Source organism: Pteropus alecto, unplaced genomic scaffold (assembly GCF_000325575.1).
Source record: "Pteropus alecto unplaced genomic scaffold, ASM32557v1 scaffold3, whole genome shotgun sequence".
In the NCBI taxonomy this organism is placed as follows: domain Eukaryota; kingdom Metazoa; phylum Chordata; class Mammalia; order Chiroptera; family Pteropodidae; genus Pteropus; species Pteropus alecto.
In genome coordinates this window covers 45,701,344-45,716,062 of record NW_006442484.1, presented here as the reverse complement: position 1 = coordinate 45,716,062, position 14,719 = coordinate 45,701,344, and the positions used below count along the sequence as shown (strand labels likewise).

Sequence of the window (14,719 nt, the reverse complement as noted above, 5' to 3'; positions counted from 1 at the left end):
CTTAGCCTCTCCTCTCTGGAATACTAAAACAGTCTCCTAACTACTCCCTGTCTCCTGTCTTGTCTCCCCAAATCAGTTTTCTATAAAGCCATACCAGAGAGAGTTGTCTGCAAGACACATATGACTATGTCATTCTCTTGCTTAAGACTCAACAGTGGCTCCCTCCTTCTAACAAGCCCAGATGCCCTAGTGAGGTGTTTAAGCCTCCTGTGGTCTGGCCCCTGGTGACTTTCCATGTCTCACCCATATCAGCCTTGATGTCTTTGTCCCAAATTAGAATCTCCTGCATACACAACATAACACCAGAATGCTGATATCTTCCTTTTTATGCCAGTGTAAATCTACTTTTATTTTAAAAATCATTTTAGTAATTGCTTCCTCTAGATGATTTTCATATTTTGCACCCTACCCCAGATAGTCTGGGTGCCTGTCCTCTGTGGTCCCATGACACCTTGTACGCATCTTTTTAAAATCGCTTTATTTGCCACATTGTTCCAAACTGGTCTTGAACGGTTCTGTTTCCCCCACTAGACTATGAACTTTCTGAGCATAGGACCGTGTCTTATTCATTTTTGTAATCTTGGCTGCAACCAAATAGTTAATTGATAACATCATTTGTGTTTTGAACCTCTCATTCCCTCCCACTCACTGATCTTCGTAAGCCAACCATGATGATTTATAACTTACAATTGAAAGACAGATATGAGAAATAGTGCCATTTCAAGGCCGATCTCAACTAGTTAATTATCAGAGAGTCACAGATTCTCAAACTTGGAAGAACAATTCCGGGTAATCTAATTCAACTACCCACCTGACACTTGGAGGTCCTTCTTCAACAATTCTGTTAAGTTGTAGTGTTACGGAGTCCTTCAAGTATAATGTAATGGTAATAGGAGTGTGGGGAATCCTCAGCTCACTGGAGGCTTCCTCTTTTCTACCTTCCTCTGGTTCAGGATGTTGTGTGTGAAAATAATGAAGCAAGAAGTTATTTGTATTAGAACGCATATGTATTTACATACACTCACACAGTGTAGGTTTAAATCTGTACATTGCTTAAGATGGTGAATGGCAGGTTATTACCTAAAATGTTAAACATAAGTTAGGGACTAAGATAGCACTCAGAGAGAAAATGATTTGTAATTTGAAGTTAAAACCATCTGTCAAAATAAGGAGCTCAGAGTAAAAAGCAAATGGATAGGTAGAACCACAGAAAGGTGGCAAGGGACAAGAATCGCCCAAGTGAGCGGCTGCCAGTCAGAAATGGCAACCTGGTCACCAGTCTAACTCTACTACGACCAGAAGAGAAGACTATAAACCTTGAGTAAGCCATACCTCATGGCAGAAGCTCCGAGTACCACTTTGTCTCCAAGTTTTGTGAGGAACTCCTTATGTGGTGTTGTTGTGCATGTCCCAATGGACTCAATGTGTTTGAGCTGCTCAGGGCCGTATTTTCACCTGTGAGTCAAGAGCCTCTCTTTTCCTACCTTCTTTTTTGCTTGTTGGTCTTGTAGGAAATAGAGGTGTATCTGTGGGTGAGAGGAGTAACAAACTCTTAAAAAATAAAAATTCTTTAAATTCCGCCTTTACTTTTTATTCTTAGTTTGGGGTAGTTTGGGGTAAAAACTGTCTATTACAAAGAAAAGTATTGAAGTATTAAAAAGTGAAAAACTTACTTTGTCCAGAGTTTATTTGGTCCATCTTAGTATAGTCTCTTTGGTAGCTATTCCCTTGGCTGAGTTAAAATTTGTCTTTTCTATGGCTTTTACTCATTGATCCTAGTTCTAACACAGGACCACATAGAACAAATCCAAATGATCTGCCACATTATAGTCCTTGACTATTCCGAGGCAGCTTGCTTATGTGAAGAGGTCACTGAACTCATGAATATCATGTGCCTAGCACAGTGCTGGTCCATGGCAGCATCTCATAAATGGTAGCTGTTGTTATTTATTATCGCACTTCTTTTGAGTCATTTCTTTCTTCAGAAGCCAAGCCGTTTTATGAAAGGGGTTCACATTGATGTCATGGAATTGACTGGAGGTTCCTACTTAATTATACCAATGACTTTAAGTGTACGTTTTCTTCAGCAATGGTAAGGTGGATTTTTTTCCTTAGACACCAGGGTGCTGGACAATTGAAGATGTCTTTCCTTTACTCTTCACTACCTGCACCTTACTTTTATTAAGTATCGAACCATCCTTGAAGACATGGCTCAAGTTATTTCTTCTTTGAATCTCTTTCTCCTCCTCCAAGGTAAACTGACCATTCCATTTCTTCCCTTGAATACTGTATTTATTTTTGATATCCCTTCACCAACCCTCCATTATTTAGAATGATGAACACCTTTTGGCATCCAATGTCCAGCAGAATGTCTGGAACATAGCATGTGATAAATATTTATTAAAAGAATTATAATGTTTTTTGGTACCAGGTTAAACAATATTTATTTATTTCTTATTTCTGTATATACGTATGTATGTATGTATGTATGTATGTATGTATGTATTTATGTATTTATGTATTTATGTATTTATGCTATGTTATCTATCTTTTATAAGTACAAAGGCTCTTCTAGTCATGTCACCTAGAGATCAGTTCACCCACTGTTCTATTTGGCCACCAGTCTCTTGCCTTTTCTTCAGCAATGGTAAGGTGGATTTTTTTCCTTAGGGAAGAGAAATCAATGTCTTGTTGCCTTTGCCAGTAACAAAAATGTTGGAGAGCCAGGTGGCAAAGCTGTTGCCATTGGCATCTTTCACATGAACCACATCAAAATAATCAGTGTGTCTCTCTCTGTTGGTGATCACACCAATTCTTTTCAGGTTGGTGTTTCCAGTCACCATATGCCAGTGTCAAACTTGATGAAGCTGTAAAATATTGTCAGTCTCCAAATCAATCTGAATGGTGTTACGCACCTTGCTGAGGGAATCAGAGTAGCGGATGGTGTGAGCATCATGGGTTAATAGATGAGGGATTCCTTTTGCGCCCACAAAGATCCTTCTCATGTTGCACAATGTGTACCTGCCTCCTTAGATGTAATATGATGAATGGCAAAGCCATCCCTGGTGTCATAGATCAGATGGAAATTCTCTACAGTCTTGTCAATGCTGATGACGTCTACAGAACCAGCAGAGTAGATTATATCAGTTCGAACCTTACCATCAATCTTGATGAACTACTGCATGCAGATCTTCTTTACTTCATCTCCTGTTAAGGCATACTGAAATCTGTTCCTTAGGAAAATGATGAGGGGAAGACATTCTCTCAGCTTGTGGAAACCAGTAGATGGACAGGAGCAAACACAATGGTCAGTTTATCCAGCAGCCAATGCTCTGGAGATGCTACGCATTTCAGACACTTTTTTGGGACCAAGAGCCATGGCTACGCTAGACATAAAAAGAGGACTGCCTTTTTCTGGTGTGTGGAGAAAAGAGCTAGGTTATGCAATTTTTGGAGCTGGATGGAAACTTCAAAGATTTCTCCATGCCTCATTCCTTCATTTCAGTGGCTCTCAACCTCAACTTTGTATTGGAAAGCACTGGGAGTTTAAGAAAGCCCTTAGGACTGAGTCCTACCCACAAAGATTCTGATGTAACTGGTCTTGGGCAGGGGTCCTCAACCTTCTGGTCATGGACTGGGACCAGTCCATGACCTGTTAGGAACTGGGCCAAGCAGCAGGAGGAGAGCAGTGGGCGAGCGAGCAAAGCTTCATCTGTATTTACAGCCACTCCCTAGCACTGGCATCACCACCTCAGCTCCACCTCAGATGATCAGGCATTAGATTCTCATAGGAGCAGGTTCTTGATTCTAGGGTGCATCCCTTTTTGATGATTGCTGAGCATCAATATGTTAAGTGTCGTATCTTAGGTTCTTGATTCTAGGGTGCATCCCTTTTTGATGATTGCTGAGCATCAATATGTTAAGTGTCGTATCTTAGGTTCTTGATTCTAGGGTGCATCCCTTTTTGTGGATGTGGAAACTGACTTCTAGAAAGGTCGTGTGTCCTGCCCATGTTACATGGTGGGTGAAAATGAACAAAGAACTCAGGTCTCCTGACATCTGTTCTAATACACTATTCATAGTATATGAGTAGTACTATTCATTTTTGCCTCAAACGAGACACCCTTCTCCACTGGGGCATTGAGGAGCAGCCACCTGTTCACAGGCACAGTGAAGTCTGTTCATCTTCCAATTTCAGGACAAAAGATTGGAAAGTAGCTTTCATAATTCTGCTTCTCAAGTAGCAACAAATAGTAATATTTTTGTATGGAAAAATAGTATCACTTTCCTTATTATTATCATTTTAGTAAGGGGAATAATCTTACTTTTTATGACATTCCACTCTTGTTATGGGACTTAATAAAAGTACCTAATTTTGAATGAAAACAAAATGCAGTTTATGACCGAATTGGCCTTTGTGTGTAAAAGATGTTTACCAGCAGCAGGATACGGTATCTAAGGCAGATCGTCGTTGCCTCTGCCTGGCATGAGGGGGACTAGTGTTGTACACCATCCAACTATTTTTCCAAATCTCTTAAAACTTGGCTGAGTGGTATTTTAACTGATATCACTCTTCAAGTTCCACCTTAGTTTAATCTACTTACAGAAAGTAGAGGGTATATGTTCTGGTTATCTATTTCTGTATGACAGATTATCCTTAATTGTGGCATCTTAAAACGGCCATACTTTATTATGGCTATGATTTTGAGGAGCTGGGCAGGGCTCAGATGGGTAATTCCTCAGTTCCAAGTGACATTGCTTGAGGTCACTCAAAGCATCAGCTGGAGATTAGGCTGTTCAGAAAGGCCTAAGATGGCTTCGCTCACATGTTTGGCTCCTGTAGGGGTCGTTCAAAGGTCGCGATCAGCTGGGTCTATCAACCAGAGCACCTGCATGTGGCCTCTCCAGCAATGGTCTCAAGGTGTTAGGTCTAGGACTTCTTCTCCTCCTTTCTCTCCTCTTCCTCTTTTTTTTTTCCTTCTTCTTAAAAAAATGTGTAATATAGTTTGCCATTTTTTTCTTTTTCTTTTTTTTTCTTGTGGTAAATACATAACATAAAAGTTATAATATTAACCATTTTTAAGTGTATAGTTAGTGGCATTAAGTACATTTACAAAGTTGTACAACCACTATCCACTTCCAGAACTTTTCCATTATTCCAAAATGAAACTCTCCTCATTAAACAATAACTCATTCCTTCTCCAACCCTGATAACTTCTAATCTAGTTTCTGTCTCTATGAATTTGCCTATTCTAGATGCCTTATATAAGTGAAATCATACAATATTCATCCTGCTGTGTCTGGTTTAGCTTACTTAGCCTAATGTCTTCAAGGTTCATCCATGTTGTAGCGTGTATCAGAACTTCATTCCTTTTTATTGCTCGATAATATTCCATTGTATACATATCACATTTTGCTCATGTGTACATCTGTTCATGGATGCTTGGGTTGTTTCAACTTTTTGGCTATCGTGAATAATGCTGCTATGAACATGAATGTACGAATATCTGTTTCAGTTTTTGCTTTCAATTTCTTTGGGTATATGCCTAGGAGTAGAATTGCCGGATCATATGATAATTCTATATTTAGCTCTATAAGGAGCCACCAAACTGTTTTCCATAGTGGTTGCACCATTCTACATTCTTATCAGCAATGCATGAGCATCCCAATTTTGACACACCGACACTTTTTATTTTATTTTATTTTTTTGATAATAATTATCCTAATGGGTATGAAGTAGTTTTGATATGCATTTGTGGTATTGATATACATTTTCCTAATGACTAGTGATATCGAACATCTTTTAATGTGCTTTTTGGCTATTTGTGTATCTTCTTTGGAGAAGTGTTTATTCAAGTCCTTCGCCCATTTTTAAATTTGGTTATTTTGTTGTTGTTAAGTTGTAAATTTGGGCTTGTTATATGACAGTTCAGGGTGTTCAGAGAGAGGATTCCAAGAAACCCAAGTGGAAGCTGCAAGACCTCTTATGACTTAGCTTCAGAAGTCCCAGGACCTCACTTCTGCTGTATTTTATAGATCATTCAGGTCAGTGAGGTCAGCCCAGATTCTAAGGGAAGGATAGCAAAAAATTTTAATCTACCAGAGTACAGTATTAAAGTTAACTAAATTCAATTTTTGAATAACAGCAATAATAATAATGAATGCTGCTACAACTTTGGATTAATATAACTTCTTTTCTCCTGGGGCCTTGAAGTGCTTTCACCCATAAAAACCTTCACCATGACATTTTTACACATTTTAGAGATCTTTAATTATAATATAGAGATGGGCACAGTAACTTGATTTTTTAAAACCACTCAATCAATCTGCTTTATAATGACGGGATGAGGCAAGAGGCCTGGGTTTCAATCTTGGCTCTGCCATTAACTGGCTGACTGGCCTCTCTTGGGGGGTGGACTAGATGTCCTCTAACTTCTCTTCTAGCTTGGACACAGTATTGTTTTAAGGAGGAAGATGAATTGATGAAGAATTAGGATGTAGAAAATAACTAAGAACAGGTCAATTTGTTGCCTAGAAATATTTTCATATGTCATTTGTTCACTGGGACAGAGAAATAACTTTAGCTTAATGGCAATTATTATAACAGGATTCAAAAACAGCATCAGTAAACACACACACACACATACACACAGTTATGATGGGAGCTGAAGGAGGGCTGAAGAAATGTCTTGGAGCATTGAGGCAGAAGGTAAGAAAATGACAGATAAAGCTGTTCACGGGTCAGCTAGGTGCAAGGGAACCGGGAATACAGTTTTCTAGATAAAATCTTCATCTATGAGTAGTATATAGCAATAAGTTCTGTAAACAGTGGCTAAATCCATAAAACAAAATATGCAGTAATAGGATAGTGGTGGATGAGGAGAAAGGGCACCGAACATTTGTAGTATATGTCAAGGCCAGCTGTTTTCATACTGAGGCCACTTGATTTTCATAGGCAACCGCTAAAGCAAGCATTACTTTCCCCTCCCATCTGTTTTACAAATAAGGAAACTGATGCTTAGTATTCTGCTCATGGTCCCATAGCCAAAGGCCTGGGAGATACCAAAGCTCACGTTTTTCCGACATTAAGCTGCCATTAACAAGCTAAAAAGTTGTATTTACAAAACAGTGTTTGGAAAGGATTCTTATTAGACATTAGTCCTCTCAACCCTAGAACATAATTACCAAAAGTTTCACAGGTCCTCTTTGAAAATGAAGAGAGTGTATCTTTTTAAGTTTGATTTGGAGGACCACTCACTAGCTGTTTCTGACGGCCTGCAAAATTCTCCACTATTATCCAATAACTTCATGTAGAGAAAAAAGACCCTTAACAGAAGAGATAATTTTAGTAGTTTAAGCAAGTTCTTTAAAAAGTGTGTAAGTTATGAATGAACCTTAGGATATCTGTACTGAGTCTTGAGCAGATGAGAGTTTCCTGTTCCTCCCTGCTCTGGAGAGGATCCCTGCTTTGTTTTCCTGGAGGATCCCAGGCCAAGCTGGTTTATGTAGCTGTCCCCAGGTCATGGGCTTTGTTTCTACCCTCTCTGCCAGAAGCATTGGGTCTTTGCTTGGGTCCCTTCATAGGAGGCTTTGCTACCCTCCTCCTGCTCCTTTGCTGTTCAAAACTATTACTTTGTATGAGAGAAAGTTTTGGGGGAATGTTTCATACCTCTCCCATCAGCTTTCTACCATGCCTCAGCCCCCAAAGGGGACTCTCTGTTATCTCCTATTCTTCCTCTAATCTTTGTTGTGATCACCTGGTCAATAAGAGCTTGGGAATAAGTACAATGTTCCTTGTAGAAGTCTGGTGTTCCCATTTATTCTAAACTGAGGCCCACATTCAGACTTTAAAAATTGTTAAAAGTTTAGTTGTTTTCTTGCCTATCTTAATGGTGGCCATCCCTTTCTTTCATGCTGTGCCAAAGGTAAAAATGCATGTGTTCGATTTTTTCTTTGGAGGGATTTGTTACTCTTTGGGATTTCATTTAGTTGCCTGTATACTCAGACTCTAACAGATTAAAGAAAAATTATGATTTTATAGATTATCTGGTCTTTTCTTTTGCTTATGGTGGAAGTGATATTCTCTAGAACTTTTCTAGATCCTATGCGGACACGGAACTCTAGAAGATATTTAAAAAACTCTTAATATTATGGGAATTTTCAAGCATTCTAAGAGGTAGAGAGAAGAGTAAGTGCTCACCATTCAGTTTCTGCAAGAATTTATTATTGACATTCTTCCATATCGATACATACAGATTCACTTTATTCTTTTTAGCAGCAGTGTAGTATTGTATAGTATCAAAATACTTCAATTTATATAAACATCCCCATACTGATGGCTATTAAAGTTGTCTCCAATAATAATATTACATCGAACATTTTTCGTACATATTTCTTTGTGTTCCCTTGTGAGTTTTTATTTGGGATGGGTTCTTAAGAGTAGATTCAATGGGTCAAAGGTTATGCACATTTTAAATTTTGATAAATAATGTCAAATTGTCATTCAAAAAATTTGTACCATTTATATTTCTTCAAAACGTTGCATAACTGACACCAAAAATCTTAACCTAACAAAAATCTGAGGCCACTTACTCTAAAGAAAATGATAAAACAATTAAGTTTCCAGTCTGATCCATTAAAAGACATTCTCAGAGTAAAAGTCTATTTGCCAGTTCAAAAGAGCGTGTCACAGATGGATGTAAAACATTGGTCTTTAGTTCTTTTAGTCCAGTATTTATAGCTGAAGCTATTTGCTATTTAGATGCAATTCACCATAATTTAGTGCTTAATCACATGAACAACACTACAACACTTCTGATCTCTATTAGCTCCTATCCTTGTACATCTGAGACTTTAGTAATGGCTCTGATGATTTACGTCATAAGCAAAGAATGTGCTTAACTCTTGGCATTAAAGGAAAAGTTGTTAGATGACATTCTATAGCTTCCAGTTTAAAAAGAAAGAAAAATATCAACCACAGATTTACTTAACCTCTCATACTTCTGATTACTTGAAATTCTAGCATCTCATATCTAAATTTTTAAAATTTAATATTTCCATTTAGTTCCTATAATATGCATGTATATTCTGCTATACACTAAGAGAATTTTTTAAAAATTAGATACATTTTTTTCTAAGAACTTACATACATATAAATATATATTTAGAGAAATCTGTCCATCTATTTGTTCATTCATTTATTCATTCACTTATTAATTTGATAAACATTTGTCACTAGTGTCTCTGCTGTAGTAACCAGTGGGAACTCAAAGTTGAATAAAAGATGGTTCCTGTCCTCAAGAAAGGACAATCTAATGGGAGAAACAGACATGCTCATGTTCTACTAGGGAATTAGAGAAGGCTCTCCCAGAGAGGTGGTATTATAGATATTTGAAGAGTATGTAGGATTTCAATAGATGGTGTAAGAGGAAGTTTATTTCAGGTTGAGGAAATATGAAATATGCTGGGCAAAGGCATGCAGGTGCAAAAGGTTAGATAGTAAGCTTGAGTGGTAAAATAGCTGTTGAAACTAAAATTGAAAAAAATTTGGCTAGGATCAGTACAGAGAAAGGGTATCATTATGGGTAAGAATGATTAGAGCCAACTTTGTAAAGAAAGAGGAATTTCTTAAACAGGACTTTGAAGAATAGGTGGGATTTGATAGACAGATTGCAGGTGGAAGACATACCAAAAGCAAAGAGAACAGTATAAGCATGACTTTAGAGTTGACCAGAAGCCTAGTGTTCTTAGGGAGCAAAATATTGATTCTATTTTTGAAATAAGTGTCTAACATTGTATCACAATCTTTCCTGCTTCAAGGTTTTTACATAGGCTATTTCTTCTCCCAAGAATCCTTTTTGCCTCTAACATAATGCTTTTGATAGCCATTAACAAAAAACCCATGTTGGATGGACCAGTGGTTGGTTTAACTTTCAGTTCATAATATCATCAGGTCTCTGTTTCACTATAATTATCTCAGTTCTTCCCTCTCCTGTATGTTGGCTTTATTTTCAAGCTGGGTTTTCTCCTGATGGAGAGAAGGCTGCTGCTAGCTCCCAGGCTACATGTCCTTGTTCACATCCAGGAAGAGAAAATAGCTCTTTCCTTTCTACCTTCAAACAGAAGCCCTGACTATCATTCTGATTAATCCAACTTGGGTCACATGCCCATTAAGAATCAATTACTTCGACCTGAAGTCTGTCATCTACTGATTGGCTTAGGCTGTCCATCTCTGAACCAATCATTATGGCAAGGAGATTTAATTGGACCAATCAGGTGCCCAATCCTTGAGATGAGGGCAGGCTCCATATTAGGCCAAACCTATGGCTAATATTCTATGTGTGTAAGAGGTATGTGGGGTGAAGAAGTATGGAGGGAGGTAATCACAAAGTCTACTCTATTTCTCCACTAGATTGCCAGCCAACTCACATTCTTTCTTTAGTTCTTACCTCAAATGTCAGGTTTGCAAAAGCTTTTTCTGATCTCCCAAATTTGAGTCTCCCTGTTCTAGCTCGTGATACCCTATATTTTTTCTTCATAACACTTGATCACCTTTAAATTATATACTTATTCGTGAGATCATTTGTTAAAAGTCTTGTTCCCCCGCTAGACTCTAAGCTATGAGAGCAAAGACTATGGATTTTTCTCAGCACAGGCCTCTGGCTGACACATAATAGGTACTCTATAAAAACGTGTGAAATGAATGAATGGTTTAATCTCAACTCCTATTCAATAAGGAGAAATCTTTTAATCAGCTTCAAAATTGCTATTGTACCAGTGGAGGGAGAACATAAAAATGAATATTAAGCTCAGAACTATGTTACATTGTGACCCAAAACTTATAAGTACCATGTACACAGATAAGGCACTCCAGAAATTACATAAAAGACTCAGTGTTATTGTAAATGACACTATCAAATGTTGGTTTTGTGTAAAAATTCTTGTCATTTGTAATAATATTCATTTCCATTTTCTTTTCTTATCAAGGTTATATTTCACAGTAAATTTTAAATGTATTTACACAGATCAAGACTCTCTTGTTTTTCTTATAATAAATTATCTTCATCAGAAATGCACAATCATGGAATCATGAAGAGATTTTTATATGGGCTAAAGAAAATGATTATAAGCCAATAGAACTATTGTCATTCAAAATATACATTTTCACTTCTGGCTGCTTCAAAATTTATTTTCATATTAATTTTGGTATAGCTTTCAGTTGGAGGGATTTAGGAAAAATTGAGTTTCAATACTTTGAAATATTCATGTCATGAAATGTGGGTCTAATTTACCTGATCAAGCTTCAGCATTCTGGTTAAAGATGTTTGGACAATACACCTATAGCACATTGATTAAATTTGGTCAAGCTCTTTGGACAGCCTTAATGTAATTACTTTCTATGCTTTTAGGAGAAAAAGTCTCACGGTTGGATAATTGGTCCTAGATAAATAGTGAAGTATTTTAGTGTCCACACTAACTAGTTATTGATTTTGTCATTTTTAACATAAACTTATTTTCACATTGTTGGGCAAAAACAACCCAAGTATCATATGTTTAGATTCCTATTAGAATATATGAAGAAATGTATATTTAATTTGATTTCACCTTATAGTCTTAAGTTATTTTGGGCTTACAGAGCTTGAAAATTTCAATTCAGTAATAATATGAAAATTAAAGGTCTAAATAATATTTGTTCTGTAGGGAATCTAAAATCAGGATTTGGTAGGGTTGAATATAGGCTAATCTATTTAGTATCATAACTTTGGCAATCTCTGGGAATAAGCACTCATTTGAGAAAATAAATCGTCACTTGAAAGAGACCCTGTCTCCTCTTGTCCTTCAGTCATTGTTTGTCCTTATTGATTATTGCCTATATTATATATAGCAGTGATTAAAAATTTATAAGAATCTCATTATATGAAGAAATGAAGATAATATGTACAATTAAAGAAATAAAAATCCCAGGCCCTTACTTGACTACAAGACAATTTTTTAGATTATGCATGGCACAGGTACAGTAGTGAGAAAGAGTTTTGTGTGGTTTAAAGATTTGTTGGCTTTTTTTTTTTTTGTGGGTCATATATTCATCTCAGTCTTATTTTGTTCTGCTCAAGAAAACATTTAGACAGGTTTGAAATCGTTACATCCTTTACACAACCAAAACAAGAAATTAGCTTTTCTTTAAAATACATCATTTTTTGAGAAGTTCCTGGTTATTTCCTAAATCTAGCTTAGGTTTTTAATATTGCATTAGGAAAACCATATTAGCCTGGTGAGATGAAAATCGACATCAGGATAGGTGTGCCAAGTTCTATCTCAACAGTAATTTTGAATAACTGTACAATATTTCTGTGCCTCAGTTTTTTTCACTCATAAATTCTTTCAAGGAGGTGTTCAATGTTTCTTGAATAAATGAATGAAATAATAATAACCAGCACTTACTGAGTGTTTGCTCACTATGTGCTAGGCATGTTACATATATTATCACATTGAAGCTCTATGAAGTACGTGTAGTTATTAACCATTTTTTAGAAGAGAAAGTTAGGCTTAATTAACTTGCTGAAAGTCACATTGTTAGCAATGTGTGAAGTCTGAACCCAGGCTGGTTAAACCCATTGCCTGTGTTCTTAAACACACTATGTTTGAGTCTTCCTTTGGCTTCAAAAGAAGAAAGTCACATGAAGGCAACTAACAACATTCCAGGTATCCCTTGCCTATTACACTATGTAAAGAAAGAATTTGGCATGGCTGGAATCTCTTACCATGTGGTGTCAGTTATTTTAGGTGCAGTAAAACTCCTTTACCTTTTGTGTCTTGAAGATTATGTCAACGAAGGTCCTTCTAAACCAGAAGGGAGTGGGTAAAGAGTAATTGACCTCAAAATATGATGTATTGCCCTTCGACCTTTTTGGGGGTAGCGAGGAGCATAGAATTAAGCATTACTGCCATCTCTTTCAGAAATCTAAATATAACATCCACAAAAAGAAATTTGACACCTATCAGAACAAATGACTCATGGAATGCTTCAGACCTAGGTGGCAGTGGCTGGAGGTTTGGAGGAGGTGTCTCCACTATGGTTTATTGGAGACACAAAGTAGCCTAGTTAATATTTAGCAAGTGTATACATGGACATTGAGGTTGAATTGATAAGACTCTGAAAACCTTCATTTCATCTTGAAAACAGTATCACATAGTGACCTGGCTATGTGGAATTTGAGATGAGATTCTATGTTCTTCCTTATAGTTTAGACATACATTTCACATTTTAGAATCATATTGAAATCTGATTTATATAGTGTACACATTCTAGGGTGTAAATGGAATATTTTATAAAGTTGAAGTGAAGCGAGAATGACTCTAGTACCATTGTGGGTGTCAAGGGTATGCTTAGGCAGAGTTAACTCTGAGTCTTGAACAAAATTGGGAAAGCCGCTACACGTGTCAAAGGTCAGTGGAAATGCACAACTTGTTGGGTCAGGCATGAGAAACAGATATCACAACCAAACAAGTGTATGTCTTCCCTAATTTATTTTTAAAATATCTTTTAAAAAAATGCAATTTGGCTGAGAGGAAGAGAACAAAGAAGCTACCCCATGAATAAGGAGAAGATGGGCATAGAGTGAAGGAGAGAACTGTAAGGAAAACAGAAGAAATGTGATTTCTGAGTGTCTTCTTAACCAGAATCACATATCTAAGAGAGATGAGTGCTTATTAAACTCTCAAAAGTACTAACCAAAACAAGAAGATATTTTAAGTCTCTCCCTTCAGAAAAAAAAAACCAAACTATTAAGACTGTGATTCAAGCCAGTAGACAGCAAAATACTCTGTTAATTTTGCAAGCCTACCATATGTCATCATAATACAACAGAAAGCTGTTTTAATGGCTCTCTTAGCATACCCTGTGGTGTCTGAGTATTAGATGACACACTATCTTTCGGGTTTAATTGTGCATTTCCTTGCTTCCTTTGGTTTCTGCCTGTGGAAACAGAAATATTCTAATGTTGATGCATATAAATATAACAAAATTATAGTTAATAATAGAACAATTTAGTATGTTTGAAACATTTTTAAAATATAAAGCAAAGCATACATAGAAATTTTAAAAATTTTCAATAGAAATGTTTAAAAACAGTTTTCTGTGTTAATTATTTACCTTCCAAATTATATTTAGTGAGAGAGGTTTTAGGGCAGTATTCAAGCCATCTACAATGCATAATCATTAAAATGAATGTAAAAAATAGAGATAACTACATCTAAAGAAATTACTTAAATTATGTAAAACAACAGTAAATAGTATTAAATTGTTAACTTATAAAGCTGAGTACCATAAATGTTCAATGTACATATATGATATCTGAGCACAATTATTTGTATTTACTAAAAGTATTTTTCTTTGTATAAAATATCTAAATAGCTGCACTTTAGTCATTTGAAATACATTTATGTGCAGTTGAGATACTGTGTTTATGGAATCAAAATCTATTAAGAAAATATCTGAATGTTTGATTACATGTATTAGGAAAAAAGAAAAGAAAAAAAGGTAAAATTGCTTAGTATACCTTAAGGCAATATTAATATTAATGCATTCAAGAATGAGGACAAACAGAGTTCTTACTCATAATGCCATATAGGCAAATATCATTTTTCCTTCTCTCCACAGGTCTTCTTATTTCCATACTGAACTTAAAGGGAACTCCTCTTTTTAAAGAATTTAAGGATA

General features: G+C 36.3%; 1 pseudogene; it reads right to left on the bottom strand.

The window, feature by feature from the left end:
• Positions 1 to 2,596: 2,596 nt before the first annotated feature.
• Positions 2,597 to 11,309, bottom strand: LOC102891962 (annotated as a pseudogene).
• Between the last annotated feature and the right edge of the window lie 3,410 nt (positions 11,310 to 14,719).